We start from the raw sequence: 13356 nt of genomic DNA on the forward strand, positions 1-13356 counted from the left end.
TTTAATTTGATGTAACCCCACGTGATTATTTTTTTTGTTTGTGCTTTGAGGTTCATATCCAAAAAAGTATTTGTCCAGATCACTGTCATGGAGCTTTTCTTCTATGTTTTTTTTTAGTTGTTTTACAGATTCAGTTATTATATTTAAGTCTTTAATACACATTGAGTTGATTTTTGTATATGGTGTGAGATAAGTGTATATTTCATTTTTCTACATGGGGGTTTTCAGTTGTTCCAAGACCATTTATTAAAGATACTGTTCTTTCCCAAAGGTCCAGTGTATGTGTCCTTGGCACTTTTGTCAAAAACCAACCGGTCATAAATGTGTGGATTTGTTTCTGAGCTCTCTGTTCTATTGATCAGTGTATCTTTTTTATGCCAATACCATGCTGTCTTGATCATTATAGATGTGTAGTATATTTTGAACTCGGGTAGTGTGATACCTATAGTTTTGTTCTTTTTGCTCAAGATTGCTTTGACTATTTGGGGTTTTTTATAGTTTCATACAAATTTTAGAATTGTTTTTTCTATTTCTGTGAAGAATGTCATTGGAATTTTGATAGGAATTGCTTTGAATCTGTAGATCACTTTGGGTAACAGTGACATTTTAACAATATAATTCTTTCAAACCATGACCATGAAAAATCTTTCCATTTATCTGTGTTTCCTTTGATTTATTCCACCAGGTTTTAGTGTACAGTTTTCAGTGTACAGGTCTTTCACCTCCTTGGTTAAATTTTTTCCTAAGCATTTTTTTTGTGGCTGTTGTAAATGAGGTTGTTTTCTTGATTTATTTTTTTGGATTGCTTATTACTAGTGTATAGAAATGCCTCTGGTTTTTGTATATTGATTTTATATCCTGAAACTTTGTTGACTTATTTTATTAGTTCTTACAGGTGTTTTGGTAGAGTATTTATGGTTTCTATATAGAAGATCATGTTGTCTGCAAACAGGGACAGTTTAACATCTTTCTTTCCAATTTGGATGTCTTTAATCTCTTTCTTTTGTCTAATTGCTCTGGCTAGGACTTCCAGTACTATGTTAAATACAAGTCGTATGTGTGGGCATCCTTGTCTTGTTCCTAATCTTAGAGGTCCAGTACTTTTAATGGTGACTTGGCAGGTATGCCAATGAATTAAAAAAGATTTTTGTGCCAGCCTACTGAACACTGCCAGAGTAATGCTATCACGTATTAACTTTGTTTGCTGATTCTCTAAAGAAGATAAAGTAGTTGACCCAATTATATCAGCTTCTATTTTTTCTCTTGGGTCTTAGGATAAAATAACCCTTGAAAAATCTTTCCCACCCTTCTTTCTGGCATGTTATCCTTAGAGGAGAGGCGCCAAGGAGAAACTGGTTCTGCTCAGGTGGACGGAAGTTGGGAGAAACCCTTTAAACTCTGAGCTCTAGTTTGGAGTCTGGAGATATAAAAGTTTTATTAAATCTGTAACTGAGCAGCTTAGTGGCTTAGCCTCGAACTACATTTTAAAACTCTGTTTTTCTTTCCCCTCTTCTCCTTCCCACTGCGCAGTCTCTAGTTATAACTTTGAGATAAACTGCATGTGTGTTATCTTTCATCTTGAAATGCAGCCTCAGAACTGCATGTGTGTTATCTTTCATCTTGAAATGCAGCCTCAGAATGTGCTGTAAAGCTCCACTCCCTTTTTTTTCCCTTTCTGTACTCCCATGCCTTATGCACATTTATTTACCTAGATACTTGTTAAGCACACACCATGCTCACTTATCTGGTCATATATTTCCTTAGAAGCTTCAGGGGTTGGATCTTGATAGGGAGCAGCCACTTCTTTCTAACAAAAGATTACTTCAAGGCTGGAACCCACTCCCAGCTAAACAGTGACTACAAGATTGACTGCAATTAATTTATAACCTGGTAGGATCCATGATGACATCCTCCCCTTCACCAAATGGAACAATAATTCAGTATGAGCCATTGGAGCAAGTCATGCCACCTGGTACCTATTCCCCCTTGCCTCTTCTGCATTCCAAACCCTTTCTTTAAAAACCCCTACACTCCCTCCACAAACTAAAGAGTGGAACTGCTTTCTACTCTTCCCTTTGCTAGCACCAATAATAAAGAAATCTCGCTCTTTTTAAAATCACAACTCACTATTATTTTAACTTCTTTCTACAAGCAGCCAGCAGCCAGACCCTTTTGCCAGTTATACATCCACTACATCAAGACAAAACTTCAAGACCCTACTCAAGTCCTTTAGCTCCTCCCAGAATGGGGAAGATGTTTCTAGAAAAATCATAACATCAGGTCAAAGGCAAGCTACATCCATCCCAAAGCATGACATGCCCAATTACTGAAACTGACAATGGAAGAATATGAAGGTGAAGTAGACCTGGAGATTGGTGATATTACTATGTTTTATTTTTTGTTTTAATGCACCAAATAAATGAGATCTCCTCTCTTTTGTGTCCAGTTTAGAAGTTGCTTAATTTGCTTAAGCCATATGGGTGAGGTAGGGAAAGTTAATGGAAGTGGGAAATGATTGCAGTGAGCCCACTTGACCCATTCTGCAACACCTGCAGCACTTGGTACCTGTAAGCATTTGGGAAATGATTGCTGTCTTCATGCCGGATGGTCCTGGCACCTTTCAGGGGCTGCTTGTTGCCTTATTCGTTTCTTTTCCTAAACCTCAAATGATTCTTGTCATTCCTCTGAAACTAAAGTTATCCCTTTGTTGTCATCTCTCCTGTCTTTATCTATGGTGACTTGGTTATTCCTAAAGCCAATGATGTTGAGTCCCCTGAAGTGGGGATAAGAAGAATGTTCTGTTCACAAGGATTAATTTTTAATTAGCCTCCTCAATGGGTACCCTTTATGTTGCAACATTTTATTTTCTTTTCTAATTTTTTAATTATCCCTAACCTTGACAAAGTCAAGAATGATTCTTCTAGGGGCTCTGTTGGAGAGTACCTCAAATAACATCATCCAATTTCATCTCAAAAAATTCCTTCTCCATTTAACCTAATCAGTTTTGAGATTGGATTAAATTAAATTAAATACCTTCAGTCCTGTTCTACTTTTGGATGACTGTGATTTATTCACATATATTTATTTCATGTCTATTATATGCCAAGCATTCTTTTCATATTGAGAAAAAAACTTTTCCAGCCCTAATGAAGTACTTAAAATAGTAGGGGAAATAGATAGGATGATCAGAGGAGGTGATATTTGACCACAATAAACTTGTATGAAATGAAGGATCACTCCATATGAAAGCCCTAGGTAAACAGTTTCAGGAAGGAAACAAACAACAAGACTAAGCCAGGAATGAGCATACTGTTTTCACACCACAGCCCAGGAGGCCAGGGAGGCTGGATTGAGTGACAGGAGGGCATGGTGGCCCAGAAGAGTCTGGAGTGGTAGCCACAGACAGACTGTACAGGACTCTGTACAGGACTCTGTAGGCCATGGCCAAGAGTTTGTATCTTAAACCTATTAAGGACCATTCCCACTTATTTAAGAATTTTTATTCCAAAGTTGTCAGCAGAATTTGCGTCATTGTCTTTTCTCCCTGAGGATCCATCAGGGTTTCTCATATGATGCCATATCTCACTGATGCTGAGATAAAATGATAAAAGATGAAATCTTTTATCATTTTTATGTCTCTAAATTTGGGATATGAGCTGTAGCTGAGAATGCCTTGGCATAGTGCCATAGTTTGACCTCACTTGTCTTTCTTAGCGGTAAAGAAAATAATGGGGCATCTTATAACCAATGATGTCTTAGTTTGGGTGAAATACGGTATGTCCAGGACTCCAAAATGGTTCACAATTGACATCTCTCACATCTCCCTGGCTACATGGTGACCTGGTAGAACAGAACCACGGTCAGAAGCTGGTAAACCTTAAGGTAATTTCTTACAATGCCTCCCAATCATTTAGACTCAGGTATCAGTCATACTTCTAATTATGAATTTTCAAGATAATACTGATGAGAAATAGGAATGTAATGACAGCTCTGGGACTGTGGTGTTATATACATATATTTTTTTTCTTCTTTCGCTGTGTTGCCCAGGCTGGAGTGCAGTAGCACGATCTCGGCTCACTGCAGCCTCCACCTCCCGGGTTCAAGCAATTCTCCTGCCTCAGCCTCCCAAATAGCTGGGACTACAGGAGCAAGCCAGCAAGCCTGGCTAATTTTTGTATTTTTAGTAGGGATGGGGTTTCACCATGTTGGCCAGGATGGTCTTGATCTCCTGACCTCATGATCCGCCCGCCTCAGCTTCCCAAAGTGTTGGGATTACAGGTGTGAGCCACCGTGCCTGGCTTATATGTGTTTTTGTCCACGGCTCCATTAAACTTACACAGTTCTTGTTTTAATGTTACGTGGTTTAGGCCTCAGGGAACAAAATCTCACTCCTGTCCTTTCACTTGCCCCAACACAGGACTCCTATCTTCCCCCCACCTCTCTGATTGCAGGTTTTAAGACTCTTCCAGAGAGGGGGGAAGGAATGCTGACATCATGAAGTCTCCATAAAAACTCAAGAGGACCAGGTTTGGGGAGCTTCTGGGTAGCTGAACACGTGGCAGTTCCTGGAGGGTGGTGCACCCAGGGAAGACATGGAAGCTTCCAGCCCTTTCCCCACACTTCACCCTATACATCTCTTCATCTGTATCCTTTGTAATATTCTTAAATCAGTAAACGTAAGTGTTTCTCTGAGTTCTATGAGCCACTCCAGCAAATTAACCCCACCCGAAGAGGGAGGTGTGGTAACCTCAACTTGAAGCAGTTGGTCATAAGTTCTGGAGGCCTGGACTTGTAACTCTTGTCTGGGGGTGTGAGGGGCAGTGTCCCCACGAAGCCCCCAGTCTGTGGAATCTGACACTTCTTCCAGGTAGATGGTGTCGGAATTAAATTTGAGGACATCCAGCTGGTGTCTGCTGCTTGGTGTGTGGGAGAAAAAGGCTCACACATTTGGTCAAAGTCTTCTGTGTTGATGATTGTTGCTGTGGTGGTGTGACAGTAGGGGAAAAATGTGGTTTGAGATTTTTTTCCCTACACAGAACGTAATATGCTTATGTACTGAGCTAACTGGGCCACAGAGGAAATGAACATGCTACATGTTAGTCTTCACTAACCAACTAAGCTAAATAGATAATGAAACATCTGTGGATTTGGCACATTTTTCTAGTTTTTGACAACTTTGGTGATGCCTATCTTTTCTCCTGAGGTCTTAAGACCATACAGAGGGGTCTCTACATTTCAAGTGAACCTTTGGAGTGCCCATGTTAAAATGATTGTTTGCTTTCTTCCTATAGTGCAGCTGCAGAGCTCCTTGAGGACAGGAACTGTGTCTTTCATTTCTGTGTTTTTTGTGCCTACCAGAAATGCCTTGCTCATGGTAGACATTGAATACAAATTGATTAAGTAGATGTCAAGAGTTCATCACCTCAAGGAGCTTATGTTCCAAAGAAAAGCTTGTTCTTAACATATTGAAAACTTGCACAGATTCCTTGTTTACTAGGACCAAAGATGTGTTTTCTACAACTCAGACATAAAAGTCAAGTGGCTATCTACGATTTTTATAACTGACTTCATCTTGTTCTTGGATTCTCATTTAAGCAGGCAACAGAAAGTATTTAAACTTTAAGTTCAAAGTTAATTCAAACTCTTCAGGTATAAAAACAATCTTCTTTGGAGAAATATTCAATTCAAAATTTGGCAACTTGTCAGGCTTATTTTTCTCTTCTTGGGCAGCTTTCCTTCCTTCTTCCGTGATGACATCATGTGGAGTGTGACCTTGGTTCAAATGACATACTATTTCCTAGCTGGCTGCGATGAAATGTTAGTTCATCAATTCACTGGGTGTTCTTGGCAAGTGATACTAAGATATGGCATGTTGCACCCGATCTTTTGGGGGACTGTGTGTTGGTCCCAAGCTGCCAGGGTGTGAGAAAACCCAGGCCCAGCATAGAGTCCATGCCTATGTATTCCAGCTGACACTAGCCTCAGGTAAGGTGTCTGGTACAAAGCCAGCATGGACTGCCAGACATCTGAATGAGTGAGCCTTCTGATGCTTCCAGACTTCAGCTCTCAAGTCTTCCAGCAGAGGTTCCAGACAGCAGGGAGCAGGGACAAGCCATTCCTGCTGTGCCCTGTTCAGATTTCTGAACCACAGAATCCATGAACATAATGAATATTTGTTTTATGCCACTAAATTTTGAAATAATTTGTTATTCAACCTTTTCCCCCTCTTTTCTCTGCCTCCTCTTCTTTCCTTCAAAAAATTATTTTAACGACTTGGAATATTTGGAGGGCAGTCTTAAAAATAGGACCATTTCTTCAAAACCATACTAATTAGTATTTTAATCGTGGGGTCCTTTGAAAATGTGTTAGAAAAAAGCATTCACTTTTTTAAAAAAAAGGACTTTTGTTAGAGCCAAATTATATAAAAGAGATTTTTTTTTTTTTAACTCAGGACAATTCCACCAGCTTCACCTAAGGCCAAAAGCTATTTTCATTAGAGAAAAAAATGTTTTTCATTTCCTCAAATGGTAATATGTGCACCCAAGTAAGTACAAAGTTGAAAGTCAAAAGTTGTGATACAGCTGGCTGCATCACTTGATCTCTATCTGAGTGTTAGTGGCATGATTATTGGAGTTCACTGTCACAGCAGGGTGGGGGGACAACGCGGCAGCATCAAAAGGAAATTACATTTGCTAAAAAATATGGGTGAAAATGTCTTCAGCAATTACCGTAGGTCATCTATGCTGCACACAGCAAATGACAGAGAAAAAGGGCTTCATGTGGGAGGAGCAGAGAGGAGGGTTAGAATGGTGCTGTTGTGATGTGTGGAATCAAAATGGACCCCCCATCATGCAGGCTTGCAGCAAACAGCAGTATTAGTATAATAGCCTGTAATAAATTACCAGTAGTTTTTAAGATTTCCTTTTTGTTGTTTCAGGTCAGCAAAAATGCCATCATCTTTCCTTGCTTTGTGTTGTCTGCACTCCCCTTTTAGATCCAGATGACTCCCATTCTATTCCAGCTGGCTGCCTTTAGATTTTTGAATTAGCACTCAATATATTTTAATTCAATTTAGGAACTAATGGATGCCTGAAGTTATTTAGCCCATCCATTCAAGCATCTTGAAGTACGATTTTGATTGAGGCAATTTTTCCAATTACAATTTTAATTCTTCATTTTTCTTTATGTCTCTCAAAAATTAAACTCTGCTTCATTGATGACTGGGAAATTCTAGGTAAGCAGTCTAGGAAAGTAAAATATAAATGGCTCTTCCAAATATTTTTTCCCAGTATGGTGGAAAAGATAAATATCAAATAATGTTGGATTTTTGTAGATTATAACAGCATTGTGTACAACTCACCTTATTTTCAACCAGATTTTATGGGTAGTCTGGGGGTCAAATTGTGTTTTCTCTAACCAGGAAAATGACAACAACACAGGAAATAAAGACCCAGCTTGTCGTGGTTAACCTATCAGACAGGGGTTTCTCTTATTACCTTGCTCCCAAGGGCTTTAAAAGAGTTCATATAGTTGCATTTAAGGACAAACTCAGTAGCTTTCCAGTTCAATAAGCTAAGTATATATTCCCTATGTCGTTTTGCTTTGCTTTTTGAAAGGGTCTTCCTTCACATTGGGAGAGAGATGCTTGATGCCAAAACAGAAATCAAGATATCACTATCTCCACAACGAGAAGGAAGGGTTATTTTCCTGTTACCGAGAGCAAAATGCGTGGGCAGCCTTTCCATTAACAGCCATGTTTAATCACCTAGAGTGGATAGTGGTAGCTTTTTCTTGGTCATCTCAGCAAACTTTCTCATCTCCCCTTTCTTGATAATGCACTAAGGACCCTGAATACAGGAATGGCCAGAGTTGGGTTAAGGCCTTGGTTCTGTTATCCATCTCTCTAGCAATATAAATAGAAAAGCCTGGGCTCATGACCTACGCAAAGACCAATAGATCCCTTAAATGATGTCAGCTTATAGACATTGAGAGAATGAGGCCTGCACTTTCTGATAAGAGTATTTGTTTTGGCTAAGGTCCCTATGTTTCCTGTCATTCTGACTAACCAATTTCAGTTAGAGGACATGATGCGTAAGTGCAAGGAGAAAGAGTGTTGCAATGATGAAAGATGGATGCGGGGAGAGCATTTGTGTCCCAACAGCATGAAGTCACTCATTCCTCTCCTCTAGGTCCTAGATTTTTGCAACCTCCCCATCAAATCTGTAACCTACTCCAGTATTCCACCACATTACCAAGACTTTTCTGTTTAGTAAAGTTTAGGCTGAGTTGGATTTCTATGACTTGTAATTAAGTCATGTTACATTGGACTGCACAGGTAGGGAAATGTGTTTAGGTGAGTATTTCCTTTTTCCATCATAAGAGATACATGGGGCTGGCCATCCCTATTACCCTTTTTTCAGTACCTTCTCCTCTTTCTATAAATTAATTCGTAGAGATATTTATTAACAACCTACTATGTGCTGACTATTGAGGTTGCAAAGACCAATAAGAAATGAATCCTATTTCCAGGAAGACTCTCTGGGACATGTAGATAACCACATAATAAGTCACATTTCCCCAAATATTTGGAAGAACACAAGTTATTTGGTGAAGAAAGGGATTCCTGGTTTCAAAAATTTTATGACTGTATAAAATTGGGAAAAGTGCATCAAACCATAATCCCTTAAGTTTCATAGTGCATATTAGCATATTAAAATATGCAGAAATTCTACATCTTTAGCCAAATATTTCACAATTTATAGAAAATGAAAACTGTAGTACCCTGTATGACCTATTGACATTCCATGAAACTAGTGCTCTTTGGAAAGTATTTAAATACAGATAGACAGCTATGAAAGAATGGAAATGAGAGAATTGGGTCACTTTTGGAGGGGATAGAAATGACTTCACAGAGGAGGTAAGAACTTGAATTGAACATTAATGAGTGAGTTTATCAGCTCAGGAAAGAGAAAGGTATTCCAGAAAAAGTTATGAGATGTAAAAAGGGAGAGATATAAGAATACAACTAAGGTTTACCTGGGAATATTTCGTATTTTATGGGACTAGAAATGGTAGCAAAAAGAAGAAGAATAAAGAGATTTTTTAAGAAGCCAGGATGGAGAGATATGAAGAGTCAGGTAAAGACATTTGGGTTTCCCATTATAATGAGAACCACTAAATATTGCTTTCTCCTACAAGGTATATATTTTTTTCAATCACAACATAGAACTTAATGTTTTGGAAACAAATATTTTAAAACATTTATCTAAGGTCTCTTTTCCTAACTGAAGTTTGAAAAATTTTGCCGATTAGAAGAATAAACGGGCTAAAATGGAGGGGTTTCATTTAGAAATAATGAGTTTTGTTTTCTTTCACCCCCAAAAGTTTATTCCCTCTGACATTCTCTGTTATTTACATAGTGCCTGGCTTTAAATTGGAACAAACTCAGTGATAAACAGTATCTTTGAGTGTTAACCACAAGGATATTTGCAATTTAGTAAGCTCCATTGTTTATCAAAAATTATTGGAAAGTCTCCCTCCATTCCATTTTACCTGTTTACACTCCTCTAAATCTGATTTGGAACTCCGTCTCTTTCCTAACTTCTCTTCCGGAAACTCCAACCTACTCATTCATTTAATATGCCTTTTCTGATTACTTAATGCCTGCTAGAATCTTTGCGAGGCACTGGAAATCTACTACAATGCAGCACATGCAGGTATCAGTGAACTCTGAGTCTAGTGGAGAGTCAGAGATGCAAACAGAAATTCCAATATGGTATCTTGATTAGGGTAAATACAAGATGCTGGAAGAGTATCCAGGTGGAATAGCTGTTAAGTATATGTGTGGGATCTATCTCTCTGTCTGTCTTGTGAAGGGTCAGAGAGTCCTTCCCAGAGGAGATGACATCTAAAACTAAATTAAAAAGAATAAACAGTAATAATCCAGACATAAGAAAATCAGTGAGGGTAAGGTCATTCTGAGCAGTGAGAAGACAGCTTGCCAAAGGCCAGAGACGGGAGACCTCGGTATTCAGTCTGGCCTTGAATATGAAGAAGAATGTTGGGAGATAAAGCTGCAGAGACAGGCAGAGAATGAAGAACTCTTGTATCATTTAATGTAATTTTGCTTTTATCTGACGTCTGTGGGGTATCCTCAGAGTGGTTTAAGCAGTGAAGGTGATTTAATTAAGTTTGCATTTTAAAAACACTAATCAAAGTTCAGTATGGGAGCAGAAAGGCTGGAGTCTGCAAAGGCTGCTGAAATGGTCAAGGCTAGAGATGCTGGTGACCAGAACAAGGGAGGAGCAGTGGTGATGGTTAGAATAAGTTGGGGAGAGAGAGGGAGGAGGGGGAGAAGATGGGATGTGTTGAATGATGGGATATGGATATGAAGGGAAGGGAGGAGAAGAGTTTTGAATGAATTCTCCGCCCTATAAGATCTGTAACTATTGAGTTTATCAAGTGTCAGGTGACTAAAAATATTCTATCTCATGTAGTTACTCACCTTCCCTTTTCATATGTCTTCTTTCCCCATCTAAGCATAAGTCTCACAAGGAACAGGGCCATGTTTGTGTTATATGCAGCACATGGAAAGCCTATAGTAAGTGCTAAAAAGAAAAATAGTGAATCCTTTTTTTTTTTTCTGAAAAAAAGAGTCACATTTTGCTTTCATCTTTTTTTGTTGGAGAAAAAGCAGTGAGTGCTATTTGCCACACTGGGTTTTGAGAAGTTTAGTTTTTCTTTTCTCTTTCTCTCTCTCTCTCTTTTTTTTTTTTAACTTAAATACAAACTAATAGCATCTAACCAGATTCATAAATGTCTCTATCACTTTATCTGGATGTTTTAAACATAATTTTGGTTGTTCTATTTTCTCTTCCAGTTGCCCTTCAATGTCAGCTGAAAAGTCCTTTTTCCCTTCTCTCACTAATCATGGTCATCATATCTCTAGCAAACTTACCATGGTAGTCGCATTTTATAGTTCTAGGTCAACCCTGTCCTATGGGAGCAAACTAGGTGTGGAGTGTCTGATCTGGGCCTTCTAAAATATAAATGAGGGAAGGGAGGAATGCCTTTGCTATATCAAAACACTCCAGCCCCAGTTCCACTGAGCATTGTAGATTCTTCATTAATCAGAACGGGAAGTCCCAGAGACCTCACTGCCGGCTGCTCCCAAAATGTGTACCCAGTTCAGAAAGTCTGGATGAGCAGAGAGCCTGGGGGGCAGGCAGAGGTGGGAAAGAAAGACGTGCCATTTGTTTGTGCTTGCTATGGGGCCAGTCACTACGCCAAAACCCAGGGGAGTAGATATTTATTCCCACTTTACAAATGGGCAGACTAATGCATAAAAATTTAATCAATGTGCTCAAACCTATGCACAGGACAAGAGAAACAAGTGGAATGAACACCTGACAGCAAAGCTTTGGTCTATCCATCACCACTTGCAGCCTTTATTCTTTGTGGTTGGCTGGCGATAAAAACATGACACAGATATTTGTAGCACCGAGCATGCGAGAGGAGCACTAGCATAAAGAGGGGGACCCAGGAGAAGACTGGATTGTTTTTTATGCTGTCATGGACATTTGGAGACCTTGGTTCTGGTTCTGGTTTTGTTACTTTTAAGGCCTCTGGTTTTGAGCAATTTATTAAATCAAGTTGGTCTTTAGTCAGGGTTGCTGTGTCTGGTTGCGCAGTTAGTGCACTGCACAAAAGCACTAGGCTAAGAGAAACCAGCCTGAAACAAGGCTGCATTTGCCCAGAGGAGCCACACAGGCTAACATTGGCCTTGACTTTAGTTTTCATATCTTCAGACTAGGTAAAGTCCTCAATGAGGAAGAGTATTATTATTATTCAAATAAGTGGAAAAACCAGTCCTTTTCTGTGTAACATTCTATAATGAATACTCTCACCAATTTTTTGGGCCAACGTTATTTGTGAAGAAATATCTCTCAAGATATTACGACAGTAGGAATGAGAACTACATCTTTGAAGTTTATAGAATGAAGCATTTATTCCTGGTTCTAACACTTGCTAATTTTGTGAATTCTTATATCTGTAAAATGGGGATAACGATAATGCCTTCTTCACAGGATTGTGAAATTTCTGTGAATTAATACAAGTAAAGGTTTTAGAGCAGCACCCGACAGGGCTCACATTTATGGAGTACTTATTACTGTAACTATTATTTTCCATTTATATCTATGTGTCTCCCCTCTAAAGGCTCTGGAGCTTCCCTCACAAACAATGAGTAAGTTGTCAGTTTTGACTTTTCATCCTTGAATATAGTTGCTGATTTCTCTGTAATACTTTTTCTGTTAGCAGGACTTATTTTTTTTTTTAAATCACCCACCTCAAATTGACTTAAAACAACAACAGCAACAGCTAGGATTGACAATGCAAGCAGCTAGATCCAGAGGTTCAAATAATGGCAGGGGATGGAGGACTTTCCTTCCATCAGGTAACTGTTCTCATCTGTTTCAGCTTCTTGAGTAAATGGAGTTGTCTACTCTGTAGGCTGAGCAGCTCCTTGCTTATCCCTTTTTTATTCGAGTCTAGCAGAAACTTTTTTCCTCTGTCCAAGGAATCAAATAAAAGTCCCTGAATGTAGTCTGTGTGCCTTTTTGGAACATGTGTTTATCCCTGAATCAGATACTCTGGCCACAGCAGAGATGCTCTGATTGGCCAGGTTTGGGGCGTCTGCCTGTTCCTGGGACTGGAGGAAGGTATGGGGTCAAACAACATTTAATATCGGGACAGACAGCTTGTTCCTCAAAGGAAATTAGGGTGCTGTTGGCAGAAGAAGACAGAATATATATTGGGAAGGCAAAAAATGACAGATGTCTACTATATTCCTCTTGCCCCTTTATGCTGCTATTGTCTTTTGAAATCTACATTTAAAAATGGACCATCGTACAATAGTACTCCTTTAAGCTGTATGGAAAAAGCATTTTACACTGCAACTCGGACCATGTACATAAAGTGGTGGAGAAAACCGTGGTTTGGGATTTTTCTTATTGTACATCTGCCTCAAATGAGTTGCGAAACCATTGAGAAGCATTCCTCTGTACATTGAGGAGGCTGCGCTGTGTCTTTAAGTATGCTTTCAACTGTAATGTTCTGTGATGGTCGTGAAATCATGCCCATTATTGGCAATCACTGGTAACTTCGGGTTTTTTTTTCCATCTCAAAGTGGAGAATGGTGCATGTATCCCTTGCAAACTTTGGACTGTCATAAAATCTATAATCTGTCACTTTCAAAAAACAGAAAAAGAGCATCGATACAAGATACCCGCTTCTCTCTAGATTGCCCTAGAGTAATACCTCCAGATTGTGAACAGAAAAGGTTATTTTAGGAGAAAG

Source organism: Pongo abelii, chromosome 4, assembly GCF_028885655.2.
Source record: "Pongo abelii isolate AG06213 chromosome 4, NHGRI_mPonAbe1-v2.0_pri, whole genome shotgun sequence".
Lineage (NCBI taxonomy): Eukaryota > Metazoa > Chordata > Mammalia > Primates > Hominidae > Pongo > Pongo abelii.